The following is a 12,062-nucleotide window of genomic DNA, read 5'->3' as shown; positions in this document are numbered from 1 at the left end:
ATTTCAGGCAGACAGAATAGCAAGTACTAAAGTCCTGAGGTTGGATGGCTTGGAGGGTCCAAGGGACAGCAAGGTGGCTGGAGCAGAACAGGTGAGGGGCGGAGTGCTTGGAAATGAGAGGAGGGAGGGAGGTTAGAGCACAGGTGCAGTGGTTTTCCACTGTTGTAAGAATGTTAGCTTGTGTTGGAGTGAAATGGGAAATCATTCGAAGGTTTGGAGCAAAGAAATGACATGGTCTGACATGTTTAAAAGGTTTGCTCAGGTTGTGCTGAGAATAGACAGGGTAGAGGCAGTGCGGATAGAGGGATAGGCAGTCGCAAAATAGTCAGGTCAGGAGGCAACAACGACTTGACACAAAGTAGAAGCTGTGAAGATGGTAAGAGAGGTTTAGATTCTTGATGTATTTTGAATGTAGAGCCATCAGCGTTTTCTGTTATTCCATCTGGTGCTCATATCTCCCTCTGGGTTGCTTTTGGCATCGTGAAAATTAGCACCGTCAAAGTTCCAGTTGCATCTGGGCATTCTCTATATCTTGGAGCCAAGTATCCATCTTAAACCCATGCATGTCCTCCCAAGTCCAATCTACTTATCAAAATAAATGAACATTACATAAACCCTACACTGGAAATTGGAAAAAGTAGGCATCTTTAACCATCTATACCCTAATCACAGGTTATAAAAAGTCCAAAGCCAAAAGGAATGCAGAATGCGTCCAGATGGTATGATATTCGGATAAGGAAATAGAGAATGTCATCATGGGTATGAAACATTTCTAACCAGAAAAGGGAAAGAGAACAGAAGAAAGGAAGGCAGACCCGGGAAGTGATAAAATTTGCTGTCCTTAAAAATGAGTGACTGGCAGGGTGCAATTATTTTTTCATAACAGTTCTTGTCAATACTTTCAAAAGCAAGCTAAAATAATGGTTTTCTCTCTCATTACTAAATTAAGAAGATGTAGCTTTTGAGTTTTTCTTATTTAAGATGAATTTAGCATAGCTCTACTCATCTTTTCCTTCCCCAATCTTTGTTCAAATAGTCTGAAATTTTAGATCAAGGTAACTTTAATAAGTAAAAATTATTATTACTATGACAGTATTATTTTTATTGAAAACTTACCATCCCAAAAGACACTGGGTCCTCATCAGTCTTCTAAAACAAAAACTGATTTTCCTTCCACATGGTAGGCTGAAAAATGGCCTTTTAAGAAGTTCACATCCTAATCCCTGAAACCTGTGAATGTCACCATACATGGCAATTTTGCAGATGGGATTGAATTCAGGATCCTGAGATGGAGAGATTATCCTGGATCCTCTAGGTGGGCTCAAAATGTAATCACATGTATCCTGATAAGAGTGAGGCAAGGGCTGGCCAGGTGGCGCAGTTGGTTACAGTGTGAGCTCTGAGCAATAGGGTTGCCAGTTCAATTCCCACATGGGCTAGTGAGCTGTGCCAGAGCTGATCTGCCACTGAGCTGCCAATGGGCAGCCGGATGGCTCAGCTGGTGAGAGCATGTGCTCTTAACAACAAGGTTGTCGGTTCAACTCCCACATGGGATGGTGGGCTGTGCCCCCCCCCCGCCTCCCCCACACACACACACACCTAGATTGAAAGCGGCGACTGGACTTGGAGCTGAGCTTGTGTTCTCCAGAACTAAGATTGAAGGATGACAACTTGACTCGGAGCTGATGGGTCCTGGAAAAACACAATGTGCCCTTCCCCAATTCCCCAATAAAATCTTTAAAAAAAAAAGAGTGAGGCAAAAGGAAATTGTACACCCACCAAGGAGAAGGCAATGTGACTATAGAGCAGAGAGACATTCGAAGGTGCTGTTTAGCTTTGATAATTAGACTGATGTGACCACAAACCAAGGAATTGCCAGGAGTCCCCAAAAGGTGACAGAGACAAGGAAAAGATTGTCCCCTAAAATCTCTGCACAGACTGCAGACTTGCCAACATCTTGATTTTGGACTTCTGGCCTCAAGAACTGGTAGAGAATATGTTTGTCCTGTTTCAAGTCACAAAGTTCGTGTGAAATTGTTAGAGCAGCTGCAGGAAACTAATACATGTCCACTTACTTCAGAGCCTGCAGTTTAAGTGAGTGATTTGTTACCCCGAATTGTTACTTCTGAACATGTCTTTTTTCCTTTTTCTCCATCTAAATCCTGAGCTGGCATGTTTACACTTGTGAAGGACACATCATCAGACTTGGCCACCAGACACCTCTTCTTTTTACTGTCATCGAAAAACCTCCTGACCACCCTTCCTCTCTCATGAAGTGTGTTAGCGCTCAGCTCACATCATTCTCTCCACTCTTACTCTTGATGCTTTTTGGAAATTTCAACAATACTCTGACACTGCAGAGTTTTTACGACCTCAATTGAAAATGTATGCCTGTCCCTCGGCGTCAGCCATACTCACTCTCATGGTCTCCCCTAAATCTCCCCTAATCTTCACCAATTAGTCATAGCCCCTCCAAACTCTCACCTTCAATCATGCCCCTCTCCAACCATCACTTCCAGTCCTCCCAGGACATTTTCTCTAATTCTCTACTCCAACTCTCTTTTGACTACACAGGGATGACCATTGCATTGACTTTACCATTTATAATTATCTACACATGTACACCCCACATGCCTCATTTTCCTCCTTACAAAGCTTAGAAGCTCTGCTCCAGTATGAGAACCATTTGCTTCTTAACACCCTTATTGTCCCTATCTCCTGTTTTTTTCCACATAATTTAGCTTCCAATCTGCTCAACCAAACTATCCGCCTACTTTGAGCTGAACATCTTACTTTAAGTTCCCGACAACAAATCTCACGTGGAAACTCAACACATCCCAGCAACCCTGCCCTATCTCTCTGGGACACTAGTTTTCTGTTTCTCCAAAATAAATATTTCAAAATGTCTTCTCATTGTTAAGTATACCCTCACTCAATTGCTGCCAATGACTGACTCATTGAAAAAAAACCTCTTTCCCTCCCACACAACCCATTTCTCTGCAGCCTTTCACAGCCAAACTCCTCAAAATTATCTAGACTCGTTGTCTACTTTTTTTCCCCTTCTATTCTTTTCTCAACCTACGTTTTGAGTTTTATTCCTCACCCCCAATCCTCCATGAAAAACTCCTTCCATTTTTATCAAGGTCTCAAAACTACTGGCCAAATCTCTATTCTCATGTTACCCACTTACCTAGCAGCTTTTAACCCTGTTGGCCTCTTCTTTCTTTATTTTTCTGAGCTGAGCCATCCTGCCACCTGTTGGCAGCTCAACGGCAGCTCAGCTCGGGCCGGGGATCGAACCGCTAGTTGCTCAGAGCTTGTACTCTTGAGCGAGCTCTTAACCAACTGAGCCACTTGGCCGGCCCTGGCCACTCCCTTCTTTAAACCCACTTTTCCCTAGATTTCCCTGATATCACGTCACTGGTTTTCCTCTTACCTCACTGGCCATTCTTCCTCTGTGTCATTTGTTGGCTCCTTCTTCTCTGTTCAACCTCTAAATGTTGGAATACTCCGGACTCTGTCCTTAGTCCTCTTCTCTTTCCTGTCTACACTTTCTTCCAACATCATCTCACCTAGTCCCAAGACTGTGAATACTACCTATATACTGATAACTCCAAAATCTGTACCTCCAACCCTGCTCTTCCCACTAAGATCCAGACTCAGATATCCAGCTGCCTCCTCAGCATCTCAAATTTAACCAATCCTAAAGAGAACTCTTGATCTGCCCCCACGCCAGTCATCCACATGTCATTAAATGGTACCCCCAGGTATGGTACCTGCATATAACCAGTTGCTCGAGTCAAAATAACCCCTATCTCTCATCACTTACATCCGATCCTCAACAAACGCTACATATATTTCTAGAACCCAAGCCACTTCCTAGTATCTTCCTCAATACCCCAGCCCATGCCACCACCATATCTCTTCTACGACATTTCAGCCGCCTCCTTTACTGATCTCTCTGCTCCCACTCTTGTCTCTGTGACACATTCTCTGCAGATCCTCCATTCAGTTTCCTCAAGATTAAGTGTGAGCACTGTCACTCTATTTAAAGCTCTCTGATAGCTTCTTACGGCAGTTAGAATGAAATCCAAATTCTCTTGTATAGTTTTGCAAGTCCTATGTAATCTGACCTTGCATTCACCTGGTACAGCTTCATTATCGAGATGGTATTTTTCTCCTGCCCATTGTGCCTTCTCTCAGCATTCTTATCTTCTGCTCCCTTTATTTTTCTTAATTTTTGCTTTTCTTACCGCCCCCCCCCAGGTTAATTGTGATATAATTGACATATAACATATATCAAACCACTACATTGTACACATTTATCTTTTACTTCTAGGAAATATTAAGAACTGCCCAGGTTTAAGGCACCACCACCTCCTTTTCCGCTCGCTTCTCTTGGATTGAAGTTGCTGAGGATGGCAGGATGGCAATAAGGTTCATGTATCCTGGGTCTATGATACAAAGGCAGATGTATCATGCCCTGCAGTGAAGGCTGTTTAGATACTTCTCAATCCAGCTCCATAGTGAGTCAAGAGTCTTCTCAAATTTTGGTATTAGGTTATCTTTCAGTCTTATTTTAATGTAGCTGTAATTTACAAGCATGACTCGAGTATACAAAACCTACTCTCCTTCATTTCTCTATCACTAAATAAATTAACTCAGAAGTCCTCATGTCCGCCAATGGTGAAAATTCAATTTGCCAATAAAAAGTAACTCAACTCCTTCTTGTTTAAAGCTTCATTCTTTGGGAAATAAATACTTATTCAAATTTTGGACTCTCCCTTTCTCCTTCCTGTCTTTTTCTTTCTGAGAATCATCTAAGATTCTGGGGTCTTAGGTATAGTCCCAGCTTTGGGGAAGGGACATGTAGTCTACATATTATCATTTGTCTTCAATGTCCCCTACTGTGGTATCGCTTGTTTTGGGGCATCAAACTCTGTACCAGCTATATCACTGCACATGTCCAAGCCTCCAGTCCCACATTTGTCAGATCTGCTCAAACTATGATGTTGGTAGAACCAATCAGATATCTCTCAACTCTTCCATCTCAGTCCCATTTTGGAGTCTTGGAAACTCTCAGCTATTTTCCATGAACCATCCTGGTATACTTTCAATTCTAAGGTAGCCCTATTTTGTCCAGTTAGCTACCTTTCTCAGGCATTGTGCTCTATTATTCTAGCACATTGCTGCTTAGTGTTGTATAGGACATGAGGCTTCTCCAAGAACCTACCAATCTCTCAGAAATATGCTATGGAATTAAAGCCTAAGCCTTTCTGCTTTGAATCATCTGGGTGATTCTATAGTCTCTCCAACTACAGATGCTGGGGGTGGGGAGGGGAGGGCCTTCACAGGGGCACGTTAATATCCAAGCTCTTGTTAACTCTCCTTGGAATTCCCCTTTCAACTCTTATTGCCTTAAGAGTAGGAAACTTGCTTACATTCTTCACTTTCTCTTTCCTATATTTTGGCCTATGGTATAAATTCGATGCTCTTGGTCTCTTGATACACCAAGCCAATATTTTATAATTTAAAAAATGGCCTTTGCTCTTCCCGCAATGCCTCGTTCTAAGTCTATGGACTTTGGTATATATTTATGGAAGTCTAGAAAGGAGCTCAAGAATGATGAATTTGACTCTTCCAGCCTTATCTCTCCTGAGAGTCGCTACCTTTAGAAATCCTGGATGATGAAGGAGAAGAGAAACGGGTTCAAATAATTCTTGGGAAGGGGAGAAGGGAGCAGCAATGCCTTAATATCTTAAAAATATTTTCCCCTCCTACACTGTTTTTCATTTCTTTTATAGGTTTTTATATTTTTCTGTGTCTTCCAAAAGAATTTTACTGGGAGGACATAAAAGCCTATACCAGGGACTGCCAGCCAGTTGCTATTTTAAACTGAAGGTCTTGTGTTTATTTTATTTTTTTATGGGAGCAAATTTCACATATAAGAATTTTCTTTCACCTCAGGCATTTTCTTCATGGAATGATACCTGAGAAGAAGAATCTAGGAATCAAAACCAGGGCTACAAGGGACAAGTGTCAAATTAAAGTAGAAGGCGGTCTAAATGAACTTAGTATAGTCACAGTTTGCTCCAAGCCATGGTTTTATGTAAGCATTAGATAGATGGGGTATTAGTTTTCTAGAAATGCTGCGACCAAATACCACAAACGGGGTCACTTAAAGAAAAAGAAATGTATTTTCTCACAGTTGTGGAGGCTAGAAGTCAGAAATCAAGGTGTCAGAAATCAAGAAATCAATCTGGGTTGGTTTCTTCTAGAGGCTCTGAGGAAGACCCTGTCTCATGCCTCTTTCCTAACTTCTGATGGTTGCCGGAAGTCCTTGGCTTTCTTGGGCTTATAGACACCTCCCTGCAATCTTTATTGCTATCTTCACATGGCATTCTCCTCTCTGTGTTTCTCAGTGTCTTCACAGGGCCTTCTTCTGGAGGTATGAGTCATTGGGTTTAGGACCCACTCGTATCCAGTGTGCCCTCATCTTAACTAATCATATTTGCAAAAACGCTATTTCCAAAGAAGGTCACATTGTGAGTGTCCAAGTAGATATGAATTTAGAGGGAGGCTCTGTTCAACCCAGCACACGTGGAAAAGATATTTTTGAAGTTGTTCTGTGATAAAAGGTGGCCGTATTTTGTATTTAATTTTTTTTCCAGAAGATCCTAGATGAGCCACGCACTAGATTCTGACTGGGAATTTGAAAGGGGCAATGGGTTGGAAGTGGAATTAGTTCTCTTCGTGCAAATTTTTAGGTCAAATAGGCTTTTGAATATAGGGATAGCTAGCTTTTGGGTTTTATTATTATTGCCATTCTCACTTTTGTAGCATCTATAGCATTGAGCCCGCTTTCCTTTTCCTCTCTATCTAGTTAATAGCACCAGTAAAAAAAGCATTAGACCAGATTTCAAAAAAACTTGGCTTAAAGTCTTATTTCTGTCGTTTACCATCTGTAGGCCCTGAGTAAGTTGCTTCCTTGAGCTTCAGTGTCCTCAGCTGTAACATAATTAAACTTACAAATTCTTCTGTAAGTGTGAGACATTTTTTACTTCCGAAGTTACTAAAACTTAAACTGCACTAAGACATTTGGAGTATTGCATTTTATTGAGGAAGCAAGGCACGGTGTAAAGTCAGAAATGAAGTCGTATCTAGAATAGTTAAACTACAAAAATATGTTGATGTTTTAAAGGATAAACTCTAGTTGCCTAAAAATGCAATGACATGTTGCCTAGAAATATCTTTACAGAGAGCACGTTTTTAGCCGGCATTGTTAAGTGATGTTTTCAGTCCGCAGACAAAGTGGACTATAGTGTACAGATGCGTGTCTACAACTCAGAACCCATGGAATAGCTATCTAATTGGGTTTCGATAACACAGAACACATAGCATACATAGGGCATTTTATGTAGATATCTGATTTATATTTCAGTTCATAGAAAAGAGAAATGGAAGGGTGAGAGAGAGAGAGAAAATGAGAATGCGCTAATTAGAATTCCATCGCCTCTCTGAGCTTCAATTTTCTCATTCCTTAAATGGGGTTAATAATCCCTCTTTTCTCTAGTGCTAACATTGGGCATATAGCACGTTTTCAGTATTTATCACCTTATCGAGCTCCAAAGGGCCTAGCGCACCCCCCCCCACCGCCCCCAGCATATGGTAAGAGTACAATACATGCTTATAAATGAATAAAGGAATGCCTGTGTCCTGACTACCTCAAAGGACTGCTTTGAAATGTGGCTTGTTATTATTACCTCTGTCACCTGCTCTTGCTGACCTGAAATTCCTGTCCCAGTTCGCCATTTGCCAAGGTTTTTCTTTATTTAGCAGCCTCTGCTTGTGGCCACTAGATGGCAGAAGAGGAAAAGTTCCTTAAAGATAGAGAAGGAAAGAAACTTCCGGAGAGGTTGGCTGCAATATGAATAAAGCGGCCATCCGTGGGGTTGATTAAGCAAAACAAATAGCCAGCATTTCACTGAACACATTGGAAGGAAGCAAGACCTCCCCAAAGCTGGATTTGAAATGACCTTTGAGCCCTGGTAGCTACACAGACAAAAACAACTCTCTGCAGATAGTAATAAGATACCGAACTAAGGACAACAGCCTTGAACAAAATATTCTGGGTCACCACGGAGATAATCAGCAGAACTGAGACAGCACAAGAAGAGAGGAGGCCAGACTGGATCAACCACCACGATTAAGGTTACCACTGCTGCACAGAAGAACCTGGAGCTAATGTGAAAACTCCGCCTGATAGAACAGGGTCCCGGCATACGTTTCAGTTTAATTTCACGTAGACGGAAATGGACGTAGTTCTCCTTTCGGAGTCAATTCTAGCAAATCCTTGTGTCACCTCTTTAAAATTATCAGAGAACTTTTCTAAATATTATTCCATGGAAGAACCTGTGCTGTGCAGACATCAGTTTACTAGAGAAGTCAAGGTCTGGAGTTCAGAGTGGGCAAAAGACAGTAATTAACTGGAACAGAACGCTGCTGCCTTCGAGGCCTCGCTGTGATCTGGGAGCGCCATGCACAGATGCACCAGAGAAGTCCTCTGGCTGAGATTCTGTGCTCACCAAGAAGCGTTGTGATTACAAATGGACTTTGTAGATTCTCTGCTCACCAAGAAGCGTTGTGATTACAAATGGACTTTGTAGATTCTCTGCTCATCAAGAAGCGTTGTGATTACAAATGGACTCTTGTAGATCTGCCTCCAGGGAGAAAAAGCTATGGTCACTCCAGCACAAGCCCTCCTGACCTGTTGTAATTTTCACTGTAACTTAATAAATTGGTATCCTGTCCTAAACATCAGGCTCCTAGGAGCTTGGTAAAAGTGAATTGCCACCAGGAAAAGTATTTCCCTAGACAAAATGAACTATTGCGCCTATAGGACTCAGAACATGGACAGTGTTGAATTCTGTGTTCAATGCCTCCTCTAACATCTCTTGGTGGCCAACCCAGGCTCTGGTGGACCATTTTCTACACACCCTTCTTACCCACGTCTATGGCCATGATTCTCCATCCTGGTGGCATATCTGTGAACATTTTTACTAATGCAGCTTCTTAGACTCCAGCCCCAAAGATTCTAATTCAATAGATCTGGGGTTGATCCCGGAATCAGTGTTGCTCAGAAGCCCATGGATTCCAATGCGCTTGGCCCTGAACCTGCGGTATTTTGGATCCATTCATCTTCTTGAGTATAATTCCACAGGCTAGCCCAGGACCACAGAATCATGGAATATTTTATTTGTTAAAGGCCTTCAGATCAATAAGAACTCCTTTCTACAGCATCCTGGGACCTTCAAGCTCCCATGGAAACTGGGCATAAAAGAGCCAGACCAGGAGCTGCTAGGCCATGAAAGCTTAACAAGAATAAGGAACGGGCAGACCTCTGGAAGCTCTGGCCGTTCTCTAGGAGTATCAAAAGGTTCCCATTAGCTTTCGGAGAAACGACTCTGTCTTGCCAAAAATGCAGATATGAGACCAAGGCCGGATACATAATGTGGGAGGCCAGTGCGAAATAAAAACTTCTGAAGAATTTCAAGATGGTGGCAACAGAGCATTAAACCAAGTGTGAGCCTTTCTGAGCAGGAGCCTGTGACTGCCTGTGAAGTGGGTCCTAGACAGGACTATTGGCCCAGGGCTACACCTGAGGCAGGGTGATGATTTATAAATCAAGGAATATCTGTATTCTTACTTGACCTTCCTTTCAATCAGTGTGTTTTCCTGCCTCCACCCTGCTGCTAAGGCAATCTCTTTAAAATGCAAATCTGATCTTGTTGCTCCCCTGCATAAAACGATTCAATGGCGCCCGTTGCTCCAGGATCCAGAGTAAAAGTACCCAAGTCCCTTTGCAGTCTGGTCCCTGCCTACCTCTCTCCCTTTAGGCTCCATTCTTTCTCTGTATTCCAGTCACACTGCCCTGCTTTCAGTTTCTCCAGTTTTCCAGGTTTCTTTCTACTCAGATCTCTCACAAATGCTGTCCTCTGTGGCTAGAAGCATCTTCCCTAACTGTCCTTAAAGCAGCTAACTTGTGCTTATCCTTCAGGCCAGAGATGAAATGCCTCCTCCTCATGGAAGCTTTCTCTGACCCACCTTGGGACACATTCCCCTATCACCCTCCCCTTGTCCTTTATAAACTTATGCCCACTGTTCTTCAATGGTGACCGTGCAATTATTTGTTTAATATCTGTCTCCCCTGCTAGAATAAATGTTTCTCTTATTTATTGCTTAGCACAGGGCCTGTAACATAGGAGGTGCTCAAGTAGTACTTTTGAATTAGTGAATTTAAAAAACAAACAAATGGGGCCGGCCGAGTGGCGCATTGGTTAAGAACTGGCTTGGGATGCCAGAGGGCCCCGGTTCGGATCCCACATATGAAGGCCAGTGACACTGCCCTCCACAGCTAAGATGCTGAACAACAGCTCAACCTGGAGCTGGGCTGCCATGAGTCGCCGGCGATGGCGTGGGCTGCAGCCCCTGCTGCAGTGGGTTGCCATCGGCTACTGTGTGTAGCCAGCAGCCAGCGTGAGCAGCCAGCAGCCGCCGTGAGCGGCCGTCCAGAAGCCGGTGACTGATCTGCCTCACCCGGGAAGAGCACAATGATGGTGCCAACTTGGGCCAGGGAAGCAACGTCCTCCACAACTAGACTGAAGAACAAAACGACAGCAACTTGTCGGTTCCCCTTCCCCCAATTCCCCAGTGCTGTTCCCATTCCCCAATTCCCCAATAAAAATCTTAAAAAAAACAAAACAACAGCAACAAAAAAACAACAAATGAAGCAAGGGTGAAAACACTTAGGAAGAAAGGCACTTAGGTGTGTTCCTCTTACTAAAGAAACTCATCCATTCCCAAGGACCACTGACCCGATTGCCCGAATCACTCCAAGTATGGATACTTGGCATTTAAACCTCCCTTATATAAAAGGTGAACATATGTCACAGTTTTTCTAGGACAATCCAATTTTTTAATGGTGTGCTTATTAACAGCAGTTGCCTGTGTTCACCAAACTGCCTGTTAGGAGGATGAATTCTATGGACATCTTGCTTTGGTGACACTTGAACCATCCCTTTCTATTTCTTTCTCTGCATAGCTGAATTGATGAGCGACAGCTTCTGTGTTTGGGTGGCTGTAGGATTAACAGCATGAGCTTAAGTTATTAAACCGAGCAGGTTTAATCTGGGAGGTCTCCTAGAACGATGGGGATTAATGTGTTTTTACTCCAGAGCCAATGTAACTCTTCTGACAAACTAGGATTTGCTGCCTGCAGTCTCCAAACTGACCCCACTGCCTTTCTCTGGACCCACTTCCCAACCGTGAGAGATGCCATGGAGTTTTACTTGGAGATTGACCCTGTCACCTTGAACCTGATCATCCTAGTTGCAAGCTACATCATCTTGCTCCTGGTTTTCCTCATCTCCTGCGTGCTGTATGACTGTCGAGGCAAGGACCCCAGTAAGGAGTGCGCTCCTGAGGCCACTTGCGATGCCCAGCCTTCCATCCGCTTGGTGGTGATGCAGCAAAGCACACCAGGCGTCCCCTGGGCAAGGGGGCCCAGCCTTCATTTTGGGAATCCTGCTCCACTAGGGAAGAAAAGCACGGTGGTGTGAGGCTGGCTGAGGGTTACTGGGGAGAGAGCACAGAACATTCTGAACAAACCATTCTCCAGGGGGCTACAATCCTCTCCGCACACAGGTCCTGCTTGGCTATGTAAGTGGGAGCTCTGTCTTACATCTGGCTTTCTCATCACCCCCTGTGGATAAAGCAACTGTTTAAGGTAAGAAACCCAAAGTGGTATTTGGTCAAGTTCTCCAGATGCTACTGTATAGTGATGTTGGTTACTGGTGCATTCCCGGTGATGCTGTCTTTGCAACTTCTAGGAGACATTGCCATTTGAGTAGGGGTTTCAAGGAGAGGCAATAGTGTGTGTGTGTGTGTGTGTGTGTGTGTGTGTGTGTGTGTGTTACGAGGAATGAGACTATCTTGAATCTAACCTATAGTTAGCAAATCCTTTCTTCTCAAGTCGATCATTAAAACTTTCTAGACTTTAGATT

General features: G+C 43.3%; 1 protein-coding gene and 1 long non-coding RNA gene across 2 annotated transcripts in view; one reads left to right on the top strand and one right to left on the bottom strand.

The window, feature by feature from the left end:
- LOC109392350 (uncharacterized) overlaps window positions 1-12,062 on the bottom strand; it is a 187,178-nt gene that overhangs the window by 96,321 nt on the left and 78,795 nt on the right. The gene's annotated exons all lie outside the window — the stretch shown is intronic.
- MMD (monocyte to macrophage differentiation associated) overlaps window positions 11,258-12,062 on the top strand; it is a 90,666-nt gene continuing 89,861 nt past the window's right edge. The window contains exon 1 of the mRNA XM_019660736.1: window positions 11,258-11,785. The gene's annotated coding sequence lies outside the window, so the exon portion shown is untranslated. The remainder of the gene's footprint in view (window positions 11,786-12,062) is intronic.

This window comes from Hipposideros armiger, unplaced genomic scaffold, assembly GCF_001890085.2.
Source record: "Hipposideros armiger isolate ML-2016 unplaced genomic scaffold, ASM189008v1 scaffold_327, whole genome shotgun sequence".
NCBI classification, from domain to species: Eukaryota; Metazoa; Chordata; class Mammalia; order Chiroptera; family Hipposideridae; genus Hipposideros; species Hipposideros armiger.
This window is presented reverse-complemented; position numbering and strand designations above follow the sequence as displayed.